Source organism: Astatotilapia calliptera, chromosome 1 (genome assembly GCF_964374335.1).
Source record: "Astatotilapia calliptera chromosome 1, fAstCal68.1, whole genome shotgun sequence".
Classification (NCBI taxonomy): Eukaryota; Metazoa; Chordata; class Actinopteri; order Cichliformes; family Cichlidae; genus Astatotilapia; species Astatotilapia calliptera.
In genome coordinates, this window is record NC_137422.1 from 39,378,123 (window position 1) to 39,394,879 (window position 16,757).

Genomic DNA, 16,757 nt, shown 5'->3' on the forward strand with positions numbered 1-16,757 from the left:
AAATCCAGAATAAAGACCGCAGCTTACAATTAAAAAGTAAACAAGCTCTAAGGGTGGAACTAGTGGCCCTGTTTCGGAGAGACAACATTATAATCAAGCTGCTAACAGACAGTAAAGGAGCGTGAAGTCTGCAGGCCTCTGAAGAGCAGAGGATGAGGAATCTCAGAGTCTGGTGGAATATCTGACAGCATCAGTCTCTCAAACTAAACCCGTGAAACGTTCACAGCTCCGCACATGAAAATAGGTCAGGAAGACAGGGAGCCGTCTCCTGCCAAATGTCGAACATTTTAATGAGCCAAGAAAAGAGTCCCGTGTTTGACTTGGTATCTGGAGCATATGGTGGCTGAAAGGCGTGGCCCCGCAGTCCCCCAATACCAACGTCCCCGGGCCCCCGAGGCCCCCGGGGTGTCAGTTTTTAGAGCTCTGCCACTACAAAGACAGCAGGACTGCCGCTCACATGTGAGCCACTCAGCTAAACTGGGTTCAAGTCCACACAAGTAAACAACGAGCACTGCCAACGCAGAGGACACGGCGACTTCATCGTCTGATGATGATCTTTCTTTACTTTAATACTGTCTTTTAGCTACAGTTACAATATTGTAGCGTTAGTCCGCTCGTGGCCCCCTTTAGACTCCGTCTCCTGCACGTTGCAGGTACCTCTGCTTGAGAGAGAGGTCAACCAAACTGAAGTTTCACTGTAACCTTCACCCACCTCAGCGTCCTGCTGGCGACTGATGCAGCTCATACATGTGACACAGAGCTGAAGCTGTGTATGAGAATCACTGTGAAACTCGGAGCTCCGCCTAAATGGTTTTAATTGGCACGCTCATCCAAACACCACCCGCCGCATGTCCATCACCATTCACACTGTATCCTCTCTTTAAACGGAGACTCTTTCGGCTTATTGTTCACCGTCAGCGTCAACAAAACGACTAAACTGTGAGATGTAAACAGACTAAACCTGCAGCCGTGGAGAGAAACAATGCAGCCCACTCCCCCGGAGACTGAAGCTAATCCCGCCGACCGCTTAAACCTCCCCATTAAATATTTAATGAGCACAAAGAGGGAACCGGCGGTGGGAAGCGAATGAAACGGAGACGATCCCACACGGCTGCTCAGAGTTTAAAGAAGACGCTGCTGGTGACGGCGAGTCCCGTGAGACCGAAACCACCGGCCAAACATTCACCGCCTGACGGGAGGCCGGCACTTCAGGAAGTCCATTATGTGAAGGAGCGCCGGCGCGATGTCAGTTTATCAGCTCAGTTATTGCAAAGCTGCTTTTTAAACCTGAACCCACAGTCGGACTCAGCCTGATGCAGTCGGTCTCCACAAAGTCTGCTGCAGATTTAGAGACACTTTGTGTAAGAAGACAAAACTGTAAATGAAACTTTAAAGGAACCGTCTGTCTCTTTAGAGCTTATTTTAAAAATATACACAGATTAGTGTGTGATTACATCTTCCAACAAATCTTCTAAACTTAGAATTAAGCTGTTAGAAATACATAGGAGCGGGCACCGGCTTATGGAGGACGCCATGCTGCCGCCATCCTGAATACAGTGGCCGAGAGAGACGTCACCATTCTGACTGATCGTGTGTTATGAAAGCGCCACGACAAACACAGACGAGAAGTCGCAGGTGTTCACGTGCCGACGAGTCAAATTTTAATCTGTCATCAGTCAGCGTACGAAGGACCAGTGGAAAGAAACGACATCCAAAGAAAAGAGCGTTAAGGAGGAAAAATATCGAAACTTACCATAGTCTGAAAAAAGGACAGACAGCAAGGTCTCATCCGCCAGTTTTCCCAAGTCTGCATGAAGTCTCCAGCTGAGCTTTTTCAGCTATGTGAGAAAGATAATCTACAAATTAAACTGGCTTTATTCGCCAAGTCTTAAAACCAGCGACTGAGACCATAAACTCATCAGGAAGTGTTTACTGAGGTCACAGAGCGAGGGCGCCAATACATCTGGATATGTCTGTGCAGGCTATTGGTGCACTTTTCCCTTAATCCTAATAACCACACTGCATTTATGCCTAAATATGAATCAGTGCATCCTGGTTACTAAACCTGGCTTTGAAGTAACGTTTTGTAGAGGCAGCAACACTAAAAGTCTTATTTTGATCCAAAATTTCCACTAAATTCTCAAAATAAAATCTTATTTTTCTTATTCTATACAATCTGATCATTTTTACATGGTTGTATATCGTACATGTTAAACTCAGAGCCATTCAAAGAGAAAATTGTGTTTTATTTATCTGCTAAATTTGACCTGGAGCCCCTGATCTGAGTGACGTTTCGTGGACTGACAGAGAGATCTTGTAAAAGTCCAAACACGACGCCCTGACTGACTGATGGAGGTGAAGATAAATCGCCTCGGCCGCCGCCTCGCAATCCTTCTTAAAAGTTAAACAGCCATAAAAGGCTGCAGGAACTCTGACCTTCACAATCTAACCGAGCAGGAAAAGCCAATGATGTGTACAAGGCCCCGCTCGGCAGATTATGATAAAATATGTCTCGGCGTCACCAAAAGATAACTGTACGTCTCCCTGTGACAGATACGAGCCCGCTATTTTAATAACAGCCCAATTTCTGCGGCACTAAAATGTTTTACTGTCGGCCATAAAGCACACAGCGTCTGACATAGGAAGCGTGCATTGCCTCCCGACCCTTCAAAATAAGGCGGACCACGTGGTGGTTTAGAGGGTTTAATTGTCACAACATGGAAACACACCGGCGCGCCTGATGTTCAGCAGTTCATTTTATAAAGAGAGATGTTGTGCTTTTCATTTAAGCAGAGAAAATTATAAAATATGTATAAAGAATATTTACATTTTATTTTTTAATTACATAAATTAGGAATAAGTTGCCATTCCTAATATGTTTGTTTTTTTTAAATCATATATGCGGTTTATGTACAAAGAGTTTACCTGATGGGAGGAATAGTGATAGCGCCATTTCATAATTATCACAATCAAGGATTATATTTTACTCTAACCCCAGAATCTGTCACACAGTCTTATTTTAATGGGAAGAAACAGGAAATAGCCCTTTTTTTCCACATGAGCAGAACAAATTAGGTTTCTGGAGCAGACTGGGCGTGACTTTGGTGACACAATCCGGTCGTTAAGTGATGACATGACGAATCCTACTTCCGGGCCTAAAGTAGTCTGCGTTTAATGTGGCTTTTGTGTTGTTAACATGTTTAATGTTTTGTATTTTCTTCTATTTGATCTCAAAAAGCTCCTAAAACAGTCAGTGATCCCTGTTGACCTCCCTCGGCTTTTATTACCGCTAATCATTTATTTAAGCTCAGTTTTTAAAACCTTAGGATGTAACTACAGCCCAGCCCATGCAGCAGTATATTAATGACTAACCTCGTATTGTGGATGGATTATCTCAGTTGTTCTCCTGGCTGAAGTTTGGTCCTTTTACAGCATCCTGCCATGCGATTACATTTGTTCCTGACCACCGAGAACACTCACGTTAACTTTTATCGAGTGGAAAAAAAGTTAGCTTGTTTATATTATGCTAACATAGCTGTGTCGCTAGCGGTCACGTAGCACATCATTATATACCAGCTAACCCAACTTCAGTAACCCTACAAACGTCACTGCTGTTTAGTTTTCTGTCTTCATTTATGCTGGAAGTGATAGCAGAGCTGTACGTTTTAATTTGTTTCCAAAACCCCGCAGTCAGGACATGCTATATTGTATTTAGATAGAAGCTAGCGAGCTAACTCCCTGCTAACTTCTAACTCCGTTAAATGTCATAAATTCCGTTTTCATGGATGCCTGGATGTTAAACTCAATTGTTACACCTGGTAGAGCAGAACGCTGATCATTTTATTAAAGATGAAAGACTTTAGACAGTTTTTCAACTCTCAGTAATGCCATAGTGATCGTTTGATATATGGACCTGCAGCGGAGTTTAGGCCCAGACACGGCTAGTGACGTCAGACTGAATGACCGGATTATCCTAACAGCAGCAACAGTAACCAGTCGCCTACCAGGCTAAAGCTAACCAGGCTTTGATTAGCACTTAGCATGAGCTAAGCTACACAACAATGTGGCGAGTCACTGCAGTGATCGAATTCTGTTTTGATCCACCGTCGAAAACCTCGCCTTACACAGCAGTTTGATTGTAGCACGTATTTCTGACGCTGCCCCCTGGTGACAGTGAACATGTACGCCATGTAGCCAGCAAAGCTTTTCATACGATCAATGAACAATCAGACTGAGAGAAACTGCAAGCTTATTGGCTAACAATTAGTTATTTTATACCTAAACAATTATTCCAGTCCAAACTCACTCGACTCCTTCAAAACAAAAGCATCACAAATGCATATTGGGACATTCACAATCTAATTATTTATTTTCCCCACTGTGATTAAGAATGCATGACTAACTCGATCTAATAAAGGTTACTGTCAGTCTCAGCAACACTTTGTGGTACAATTTGATAATACACCGAAGTACAGATCAGCACTAGTTCGAGTTTAGTTGACGTCTCTTCATCACAACGCAGATCATTTTGGAAGCCGTTGAGAGCGACTGTTTCTTCCCTTTCTGTTAACAGGGTTGATTTTGGCAGTTTTAAACCATGTAGAATCCTTTCTTAATAGCATGTGTTATCAATTACATTCAACTTATTCAATCACTTATAAATTACTTTATTTTGATTTACCATCAGGCATTTAAAGAAGCAAACCTCAAAGCTAGTATAGCTGTAGTTAACTGTAGAAGCATTTAAACCAGCCGAACCTCCACAAAAATAAGTAAAATAAAACAAAAAAACATGAATTTGCATGTACTACTGTTAAAATATATTACTTAGAAATGCTGACATGAGACATGTTTCTTTCGTATATATGCTGGCATGTATCACACTGTGACGCTGTAGTTTAGGTTAAAGATTTCTCTCGTTGATCGTCTCTTTTTTATTTCAGTATGAATTTATTGGACGCTTCGTTTGTTTACTGTACGTCCAGAGGAAATTTCCCTCTGGGATAATAAAGTCTTGCATGTGTGGTCCTGGCAAAATATGACTTGTCACTGCTCTGCTGTGGACGCTGAATGACTAACACAGATCTGAGTGCTGTAAAGTTTCGACCTGGAACAAACGGGGGGACATTTCTTTTGTCCAATAACACTCGACAGCTTTTACACTCATGCTTGAAATTTGTTTGGAAGTCCTCGAGGGTGAAAAGCTGCCAGAGAGAAAAGACCTGTGGCTGAAAACAGTCTCGCCCTCCAGAAAAGCCAAGAAGAAGAATTAGCCGGGCACAGAGGACGAGGAGTGTGTGTGGTCCCTTTAGTCGCCAGGTGATGTGGTGGGGAAGCTGTCAGCCGGCTGGACGGCGGCTGAATCCCGGCGAGCGGAGCGGGAGGAGGAGGAGGGCGAAGCATTCTTCAGTGCTGACATTCCCATTGAGACTCGGGGCAGCCGTGAAATAAAAGCTGCGAGGAGGCTGAAAGAAAGAAAAAGACGGCTCCGGTAGTTTATTTTGTCGAAACAAAACGTGAGTCCCACTTGTGGATGAACGTGATTGAACTGCGCTTTGTGTGCGGCTGAATGGCTGTGAGCAAATACGGCTGGAAGTGACTGTTAGTTTTACCGATTTTAACAGTGAACAGGAAAAAAGAGCTTAGCTCCAGACAAAGAGGCCATTGAGATAATTTTCCAACAATTAATATTTACTCACTGACACACTTAGAGGACAGACTCGCTTTATAATGCTGGGAAAATGTTGTAAAACTTCATGCGTGGCTCAAAAATTTGTTTTTACCTCAATTTTTTTTTAAAATAATGACTGAAAATAATTTTTTTTAAATATCTGTTCTTCTAGGAATATCACCGATAAGAGTGTACAAAATATACAAATATCAGAGCTTGTGTAAAACACAACTTTCAATGAATTTGAACTATATAAATCACCTTAAACCAAAAAGTACCAAGAAAAACTGAAATATACCGTTAGCCTTATCTGCTAACAAAACTTTTAGACAATTTGAACCATTAAATTATTGCTTAAACATGAAATAAGCCGTTTTTGCTTCTAAAGTTAACTGTTAACTTATATTTATTAAATTGCTTAAGAGTTTTAGCCGCTAACTTTTAGCTAACATGAATCCAACTATAGTTAAGCTAACTAATGCTTAAGCTGGGCTAACATTTCTATTCTAAAAATGTATTTTTCTCCCATATTTCTATTTATGAAATCTGAGTTTAAGCTACCCAGACTTTTTATTATTAAATCAGTTATACATTTTGAACTAAGCTACGGCTAAGGTCGTCGCTGAAGTAAGTATATATGTGGGAAATACAGAATGTTTTAACTAAATACATAAAGAACTACAAAAAAATATCTAGTTGGATCTTCATCTCGCTCGCGTGTTGACAAGGAAAATCTGTTTATGCTAGCTGAACATAATGAATACTAGGAGTGGGTTTTTATAATCGATTCATCGATTAAAATCGATTCTGGCTTGGATAACGTAAAATCGATTCATTAAAATCCTGAATCGAATTTTTAATATAAATTTATTTTGCCCGAAATGCCAGAATCTCTGGTGACATCTCACAAAATTTCAAGAACCACCAAACAGTTAAGACAGTAAATGAGAGCAGGTACAGGGATTCTGCACATAGACTTAAACACACAGCGCGACCCGCGGATCAGAATCAGTTAGATGTCGCCTTTCTCACAGTCGGGGCTGAAAGCCGACAGCTCGCTGATTCTGATCTGTCGGCGGGTCCGCGCTTTGTGTTCACGCCCTTTATGCGCTGATTCTAAAGCTGTTAGTTTGATCTCTCTCCAAACAATATTGACCGAACCAGCAGCAAAAGAAGATCCAAAGTTTGGATCTTCTTTTGCTGCTGGTTCGGTTTGGATTCCAAACGCTTCACATAAACATCGTCATGAATTCACTCTGACTTTTACTGTTTTGCTTCCACCACGATGCACAGCTCTCTCTCTGTACTTCAAGAACAGTTTCCCTTTCTTCATTATTCGCTTGCTTGTTACGCACAAGTCTACCGCTGTTTACAGGCTGTCGGCCGCTGTTTTTTTCCCTTTTACATTCTTCCGAAAAGAAAACCTCATTTCTGCTGTTCAATACTGAACAAATTTAAACTTTTTAAAATTATTCAAAATGCAAAATGCTTAGCCGTGTCTCTAATAAAACCGCTGTAACGTCAGAGGTAATGTTCATATGTTGATTAATGGTTTTCTTTCGTTTTTGATGTACTGCAGAATATTTTTATAAAATCCAGGCCAGGAAAATCACCTTCATGTTTTTCTGTGTTTTATCTTCAGCTGCTTTGACACAAAGGCATCTGCTGTGACGCTTACACCTGTGATAAAGTCTTGCGTGTGTCAGCTTCCTTTTTATGGATACAAAAATATGTAAATGTACTGATCTGAATTATATTTCTGACTGTCAAAATTTCCCAGATTTAAATCGAATCGAATCGAATTAAATCGAATCGTGGATCGAATCGATTCGGGACCTTGTGAATCGGAATTGAATCGATTCTAGAAATCAGTGACGATACCCAGCCCTAATGAATACTGTGTATTTCTTAAACATCACTGAATATTTAGTGTTTCTGCAAAATTAAAATAAACCCTTGGATATCATAACTGTTCTATCCTCATTTGGTAAAACAGCTTCTACGTAATATGTAGTTATTAATCTGAGCTTCTCTCAAATATACATTTACTGTCCTGTTTTGGTCAATTCGCAACTTCAGCTGGTCTTCAGTTTTAAAAATAGCTCGACAAACTTGGAAATGTGTTTTTATGGGCTGCTGAGGTCCAGAGGAAGAAAAGCAGCAAACCATGACACTTTAAGCTAAACAAGTCAACCTGCTGGTTTTATACAGTGTGAAAGTGCTGGAGCTCCTTTTTCTGCCAACAGCAAATATCAAGTGAAAAAAAAAGTGTCATTCAGCAGTGATTTTTCAATGTCAACAGCATCCTGCACCAGTTAGACTTCCTGAAGTGTTTAAACTGATCTCGTTTCAATTTTTAAAAAAGACTAATTATAAAGCTACAAATACACCATTTGAATGCAAACTCAGACCATTACCAGAGCCTCACGAGTGCATTAAGAGGAATCCGTTGTGAATTAGCACTTGAGAGAAACACAAAGGGCTCTGTCTCCTCGCCTCCTCTTTCTTTTCTCTCCCCCCTCTGCCTTTCACCCTCCAGCAGATAAAAAAAAAACACCAGAGGAGTCCTCTCGGCTCGTCTGTCCCTCCCCTCGTCGTGTCTTTCAAGCTGTGGAGGAAGAAAGGAGGTTGAATTGGGCCTAATCTTGTACATGTGAATGTGTGCGGCCTCGGTTCGTCCTCTCCGCCTGATAAAAAGGATGCAGGTGCAGGACGGCAGGTCATAAAGATAAAATCCATGTCAATTCAAGATTCCTCCAGCGAGCCTGGTCTTTAGAGCCTGAAGACTGACCGAGTAGCTTTTAGCTCCTAATGTTGCATTCTGGGAAATCGGTAATTCCAACTTTTTGAGTCGGAATTTTGAACTGGAACTTCCTTGAAGTCAGACTTCCAATTGGAGTGTGGCAGAAGCCCCACAGACCCTGACTTCACAATCAAAGAGGGTGGTGTATCTCTCATAATGTGTAAGGCTCTAGGTCCACGCTGAATATATACTCGAGTCTTCATCACCTGCAGATGTGAGTTTATTCTCTGACGGGACAACGAGCTGGGACAGCAGCCAGGAGAAGACTGGACGTGGTCTCTGAATATGCCTCTTTTACACGTCGTGCTTTGTTTAAGAAACAAACTGAAATCTGTCAGAGGAGCGAGCGCTCTCCGAGCTCCCGGTTTGTGAGCGCAGCAAACCTCCGTGTCTCTGCAGAGCGTCCTCTGATGGCTTCCCTTTGGCGCCTTCAGGCAGATCACCAAGAACACAATCTGCCGCCGTGCTGAGCGGCTGCCAGCGTCTGAATAAATCATCCGTCTCAGCTAGAGGTGAAGCTGTTTGATTTCATGTGTGACCCAAATAAGACGGCTTCCCCTGAGTGACGGTGTAAATGATGCAGCGACGGGGAGAAACGAGTCCATCCCGACGGGTCAGCGCGCCATCGCTGACCTGCTTCACGCATTTATGTTGCTTTTTCTTTTGCACGATGTAACGTTTTATTTACTTTACACCTTCCAAGTAATTACCTTTATTCATATTTCACCGGCACTCCTCGCTAAGAGTTAGGTAAAACTGGCGAGAACGAGATTATGAGCCTAAAAGATTCATAGCAGTTTAACTGAGAATAAAATGTGTTTCAGGGTTTCGAAGCAGCTGGTTGAAAAAGTAACTGCCGTAAACCCAGAGTTAATATTTAAACTGAAATGTTAAGGTTATTTACTTTTTATTGAATCGTAGCAGTGAAAATGAAACTTTCCGGTTCTTTATCGCAGTGACATCACTGAGCTTACTTTTTATAAAAACAGCCAAAATAACTTGAGCTCCAATAAGTGATGGGTGTGGCTGTTTGCCCAGCTGTTAAAATAAAATCCAACATCCATGAAAAAGAGGATTTACGAGGTTTAGGGGAGTTAGAAGTTGGCAACCTGCTACCTTCCATGTAAAGATGATCCACTGATGATGGATTTATTCAATATAAAAATTTCAACATGAAACATTTAGCTCTGGAGTAACTTTGGGAATAAACAAAGGCAGAAAACTAAACACCAACGCAGCTTCATAGCTGCAGTCAGGCTAATTAGAACACATTAGCACAGGGAAGATGGAGGATGAAGGGTAAATTGTTCCTGATAAAAGTTGAGGTCCTTGGTGAAGACACCAAAAATGGAGTAAATCCATCCACAACACAAGCTTTCTGTCTCCTGGTGAATTTTCCTGCAAATGCATTTGCCAAGAAAAGACTTTAGCATATAAATAAAAAAGTATATTTGAAATCGTTAAGCTAATTCTAAGCTTTTATGGACTTTATTTGGTTCTCATGAAGTACACTGGGTGGGACTCATTAGATGTTCTTTTTCAGTCAGTCTTTGGTTTGGTTAAAGGAAACTGCTCGATTAAGTTTATAAACCAGAGCTGGAAAGGTTTGGAAACGAACCTGATCCACATTTGAAACCAACATCAGAAACATGTGTCATCCAGGTTCCCGCCCCCCTGAGATCTTTGTTTTCAGACTTCCCTTTACCGTCAGTTGCTATTTGTCGACGCTAAGGCCTGAAACCCGCAACTTCCTGTGTGCGGCGTCCGTCTCTCGCTGCTTGTTTGTTTGTGATGATGCTGATGAGCCGTGTTGGTCGCAAGCACAGCGGCGGGTTCCTCCCCCACATGTCTTACGATTAGTCATAGAAGTTGGAGGAGGATGGAGGGGATGAAGATGGGGGCTGCTGAGCATGGCGTTGCCTGGGAACAGACAGGGGAGGAGGTGGCGAGGTGGTGCTTTTATTACCAATGAATTAGTGTCGTTTTCTTTTCACACGCCCACTAACTAACCTCCCCCTGGCCTCCCCTCTCTACACCCTAAATGGTTTGTGGCAGGCGGCTCCGCCCTCCCGTAACCCACCTGTGCACGGCACTGACGGGGGTGTCGCCCCCTGCAGCCATCAGGTGCTTCAACTTAGCCATAAACTGTCAGTGAACTTCTGAACTCTGAGACCCCAAACTGATCCTGAACCAGGATCACCAACGCCAGGACAGATCCCAATTTACTACAAGAATAACAGAAACAATCTAAAAATATGAAACTTATGATCATGTAAACTTCAAGTAAGGAAAGCGTGATGTCAGGAAAGTCCAAAATATGAAGCAAAACATTAACACAGAGGATATCAAACTAGTGAAAATTTCAGCTTTTTATAAAATATAAAAGCTTTCCAGTTCAATAATATGACAATTCATTTTTTAATAACTTCTAAAATAACAAAAACTGCAAAAGTTAAAAAAACAAACCTACAAACAGGCTTTTATTTTATTTTAATTATTTTCCTTTCTTTTGTTCGTGCGTTGTTACTTATTTTACTTATTTTCTTAAAGGGCATGCATCAGATTTTTAAACTTAATTATGTAAATATTTACTAATTCCGGGATATCAGATTTTTACGGCATGATTATCGTAGCTCAAAGAATTCCCGATAACAAGAAAATTCATCACCAAGACTCATTTTTAATTCATTTCATTTTTCACTTTATTTGTGGCAAATTAAATATTCTAAAACTGAACTATACAAAAGATTTTATTAATCTTAGAAACACAATCTGCACATTTCATCACTGAATGTGTATTGTGAATATTTCACTGTGATTTCTTTGGCTGTAAATGTTAGTGAGCCTGCTGGTAGCCTGATCTGAGCTCATCGCTGTTCTCATAAGTTTCAAGTCCCACTGAAAAAAACACAAAGTTTAAAACTAAAGTTCAATTTTGGGTTAAAACAATAAACCCAGCCATGCTAACAGATTAAATTATCCGTCATTCGTTAGCTAACGTGTGAGCTGCATCGCTCAGAGTCTCGCTCATCACGTCCAGTTTCAAGCCAACAAAACGGCAAAAATGAAAACATTAAACCCGATGTGTCACGATGCACGCAGCTTCATAATGAGACTTTACAGACCCTGGTGTGACATCACAGTGGATAAGTCCATCTTTTATATACAGTCTATACAACTGCTGCGGCTGTATGCACTGTAACCTATGGTTGGCTAGCTGTGTCTTCATTCAGCGACTAGTGAGCAACACCCAGATGAAATCCTCAAATTTAACTCAACTAAACTGGACTTCTGTAAATAAGCAGACTGCAGATAACGGAGATCGTTTTCAGAATTATCTGTCAGATAATTGCATTTTAATTAGTGTCAGTTTAGCTTTTGCTTGAAAAACGACTCATCGTTTTATTTTATATGAAGTTTTTTTGTAGTTTCTGTTCTCACTGCCCCAGGACATGAAATGACATGAAGATAATAAATGTGAACAGCTCACACACTGGAGGTCATGAGTAAAAACTTTATTCAAACAGACGTAAAGCTTCGGGTCAGGCTGTTGAAGAGCTTCTCTTGTATTTGGAGAATGTTCGAGTTGATAACAGACTTTCAGGTTTAATGACCTCGGTGTGTTTTTGCCTCCAGCCTCTTTTTTAAACCTCTGTAGTGATGGGTTTAATTTACGACCCATTCAGGAATCTTATCTCCACCTTCAGCCCGTAAACTAACACCTCAGAGCCGCACTTCAAAGCTGCCGAGGTGCCAAAAACCTGCCCAGCGCTTAAAGGGGAAAGATGTGCAGATACGTGAGGTCTCATAGATTATGATAGGGAGGGTAGAAACATTAGCTGAAAGGAGCTAAACGTTCCTGCAGCTGGGAAAAAGGCCACGTCGGCCCTGGAGGAGTTTGGAGCAGTTTTGACAGGAAAACCAGTTTCCACATCAGGACGGAGACGAGGGGGTCTGAGCTGCAGGCTCAGGGTACTGCACAAATATGAGCTGCACATCACATCTTTAGGTATTTCATGGCTCTCTTGTTTTAACAACAATCATCTTAAGAACATCATCCGAGCTTTGTTGAAACACCGTATACGAGTGTTTCAGCCCTGAGAAAGAATCAGAAAGTCCAAGCTTCAAATTCCAAGGCTGAAAAATAAAAAGTGGGGTTGGATCTGAAACTTTGAGGCCTTCACAGACCAAGAGAGATGCGACAAATGTTTTAACACATGAAACATTTGGACAAATTTTACACGTCTGGGTAATTGAACCAGAAGTTTAAGACAAATATTTCTTGCTGCCTTCTTACATGTGGAAAAGGTAGAATGAATATTTAGATAATCTCTTGCTGTTGGTTGGCTATAAAGAGCTTAATGTTTTTATTTGTTTCTATTTTCTAATGTTAAGAAAATAAAACCAGAGACCGTCTAATTAAAAAACCTCTGTGGAAAAATTCTGCAACAGCAAACATGACCAAGTAACTTAAAGAGGGAAAAATTCAATTTCTCAATTTGAAGGAAGGGACCTGAAAAACCTGCGAGCTTTCTGTTGATCCAGTTTTTATTATTGGGGACCATTAAAATTGACCATATTTTACCTAACATCATAATAACAGTCTGGGGGTGTTTCAATATGGCTGCCAGTTGTTGAGACTGGCTCATAGAAGGACGCGCCACGACGGCTAATGTAGGAAAAACCATATTTGTGTGTTTAGGATTATTGGCTGGATGGTACTTTGTGTTATTTCTGTTATTAACATAAATCAGAACCACGTCTTACATGACTTTAAATATTTGTTCAGCCAAACTGGAGATGACTCGATGATGAAAGCAGCGGCGAGTTGTGTTTTCTGCCGTCCTGCGTTTTCATGTCGTGTTTCAGGACCAACAATCTTTCACAGCCTTTCATCATCTGACGAGTTCGTCAGTGTAAATAAGCCATGTGTTGTTCGGCTGACAGCAGACGGCACGCTCTGTCATCATCATCATCGCCACGTTCTTCTTCTTTTCTTCTTCTTCTCTCTCTGAGTCTTTCTCCACAGATCGTCTGTACAGTTTGCTAATTAACGCTGTCACACCTCTTCCTGAAGTCTCTAATTAACGAACAGCAGCGAGGGGCTCATGATTAATTGCACTTCAGCGAGCAGCGAGTTTAGCAGCTGATGTTGGACATCCAGCAGATCTTCGCCTTAAATCGTGTTCCTGATATTTCCCAGCTTCACTCGACTGAAACTGAAGTCGAGGCATTAAAAAGCTTCTCAGCTGCGTATTAAAATGTTTGCGAGGGTTAAACGTGGAACTGCAGGATTTAAAACAGCTCACATGTTCATCCTTACTCAGTAACTCAGCTTCCAGCCTCTGTTGGGTCTAACCATGAAAACAAACGCGCTGAATTCCCATGTAGGAATGGCACACAAGCCACAAATAATCAAACCTGCTATGAACGCCTGCAATTCAACTCAAATGCCAAAAAAACTTTAGATATTGTTGACTGCTCTGTTGCTGCATGTAATAAAGTTTTATTGATTTCAAAGTTTAGTCCCTGTGGAATCAATAGTAATCAATAAATGTGGAGTAATAAGTCGTGTTTGTTCTGTTCCTTCTGTCCCCTGGAGGTCCATCTTTCCCAGCACCTCCTCCTCCTGTACCCGTGTGATTATTTTAACCTCGTCTTTTACGTCTGTGGAGGTTTTTCCCTTTAAAGTCGGTTTGTTTTACTTGTGTGTGGTCACACAGCTCAGGAGGATGGAGGTGGTGGTGGCAGGGGTGTTCAGAAACTGACATTTTTATGGTAACAGTCGCCGTCTCTTGGCAACACACTCAAAGACCCGTACGCATTGACGGAGCACAATTGTGTTTGGCACCAGGAAAGTGTTAACTGGCTAATCCCTTACGGCCGCCCAGACGCCGCCTGCTGCTAATTCACTGCTCCGCACAAACCGGCCAGTGTTTACACACCAGAGCTCGGTCACTGCGGGGGGAGGAAAAGCTCTTCACACGAGCTGCTGGCTCTCAGCGCTCAGAGGAACAGAGTCCATTAAACAGAAACCACCTGCAGGATCTATGCTGAGCTACTCCCAGGATTTAACAATAAATTACACCTTAAACTTTAACTGCAGAATCAATGCAGCCATAAGTGTCTGCACATTAATCTACTACAAAATTTACACTCAAAACAATGTGAAACTCCTGGGAGTCAATGAACATCTAAGAAAGATGATTGTAGATTTACACAAGATGTGAAGGTCTCGTGGAGTCGTTGCTAAACAGCTGCAGACATACTTCAGTAGAAGTTATTTTAATGCGTCACCACTTTGCCAAGAGTCTGGAAGAAAACCCAAACGGACCCTCATGAGCGCCCAGTGGTTAGGATGTTAATAACAGAGGAACCACCAAGGCTCTGCCATGAACTGTAAACTGCTGCAACACCAGCATCACTGTCCACAGTGAAGCCAGCTCTACATCACCATGGACACGTGCAGGGAAGAATTTGGTTTTGGCTCCAAAAATAACACCTTCAAGTTTGACTGACACCTGCAGCTGCCCACACGAAGTTCTACGATCAGACGAGACAAAGATTGAGCTGCAATGACGAGAGGTTTGTTTGGAAGAGTAAAGGTAGGAGCACCGTACCAACTGTCAGGCCTGGTGGTGGCAGCAGTTTCGCTATGCTGCACAAAGTGGATGGAACAATGTTGGAGGAGGTCTACATCCAAACTCTTCAACTTCACCTCAAAAGAAAAACAGCTAGATGGTTGAAACTTGCGCTTGGATCCCACGCACATCAAAACCGGGTTTGGAAGGCATAAATATAAATTCAAACTTGTGCATCCAATAAAGATGTTTCTGACGTAGACTGTGACTTTTCACAAACTGCTGTGGGAATCATCATAGTTTTGACTCAAACATGAAATTTTTGCAGTTTAACTATGAACAGGGCTATGAACCGTTTTTAATTAATAGACGACTAAAATAAACACAAATAAACTTGATTATGTTTACATTATTCAAGTGACATGGTTTCAGTATCCGGTTCAGGTTTAGGAAGAGGGCTTGGTTTGTGTTAAAACACTTCCTACTTCCTGTTAAGCTCTGGGTTCTTGGTTGTCATGGTGACATCTACGCTTTTTCTAGACAAAACTGACACTGCAGACTTTACTTTTGGTCTCTACTAGAGCAGCTTTGCATAAATCACAGTTCAAGTTAAATCTTGCCTTGAACTGGATCTCGGTGCCGCTTCAGCAAGAGGAGGAAGTGCCAAGTTCAGCTCACGGTCTCTTGGACGCTCTGTTAGCGCCGTTAATCGCACAGGAGCCGCATTATTGGTCAGATAATTACATAAGAAAATGCCCCAACAGTACAAATGTGTTATCATTGTCAGACTACATGCGTGAAAGCTGAAGTATCCAACTTTATTTGCCCCTTTTCTTCAGGTTCCAAGTAAATGTGAAGGATAATGAGAAGCTAAAGGCGCTTAATTAAAAGGTTAAATGCTGCAGTTGTGTCACAGTAATGACAACAAGATAAAAGTTACAAAAGCTGAAAATAATGGATCACATGATTGGAGCACTGAACTCCTGCTAAATGTGATATGGAAATGTTTGTAGTGCCGCGGCCGCTCGACATACCAGGTTAATGTTATCTGAAGGGAAGTCATCGTCCATGGTTCATGTTTTACACTCGTGTGTAACACGCATGTTTGTGGAGCGTTTCCATGTGAACGTGCTGCACTGATGGTTCACACCCTGAGAATATATTAATGTGACTCGGCACTAACGTGAAGCGGGACTCGGTCTTCTTCTGATTTACAGTCACGACATGTTGAGGATCCTCACAAGTGTGAAATATTTAGTAAATAAATTTGGTACGAAGAGATTTTTCTCTTGACATCAGTACATGCTGCATTTATATTTTATTAATATCCGAGTTGATGTATAAAGGAGTCACATTTATGTTGATTTACTGTGAATGTTTTTACGAGGTTTTCCATTTCCATCTTATTTTTTTAATGCGATAAATGAAAGACGCGCCACTTCCTGTTTCTCAGCATCTTTTATCCTGTCACACACGTGGAAATTCATCTGATGTAAAGAAAACAAAACCAAAGAAACTGACTTTGTTTTGTAGTCTAACAAAAAAAATCTTAGTTATTAACTGAAAGGATTATTTTTGAATTCGTTCTGTGTTCACTCTCTGTTTCACATTTTGTTTGTTTTCACATTTAGACGTTAAAACTGAGTCAAAGTTTATCGATGACGTTTTCTTACAGCGTAATATTAAATGAAACATGTCGGGT

The 16,757-nt window shown here is 41.4% G+C and overlaps 1 long non-coding RNA gene across 1 annotated transcript in view; it reads right to left on the minus strand.

The window, feature by feature from the left end:
• Positions 1–4,651: 4,651 nt before the first annotated feature.
• LOC113027115 (uncharacterized) overlaps positions 4,652–16,757 on the minus strand; it is a 28,702-nt gene continuing 16,596 nt past the window's right edge. Inside the window, exon 4 of the long non-coding RNA XR_003272987.2 lies at positions 4,652–5,465. This is a non-coding gene — a long non-coding RNA (uncharacterized LOC113027115). The remainder of the gene's footprint in view (positions 5,466–16,757) is intronic.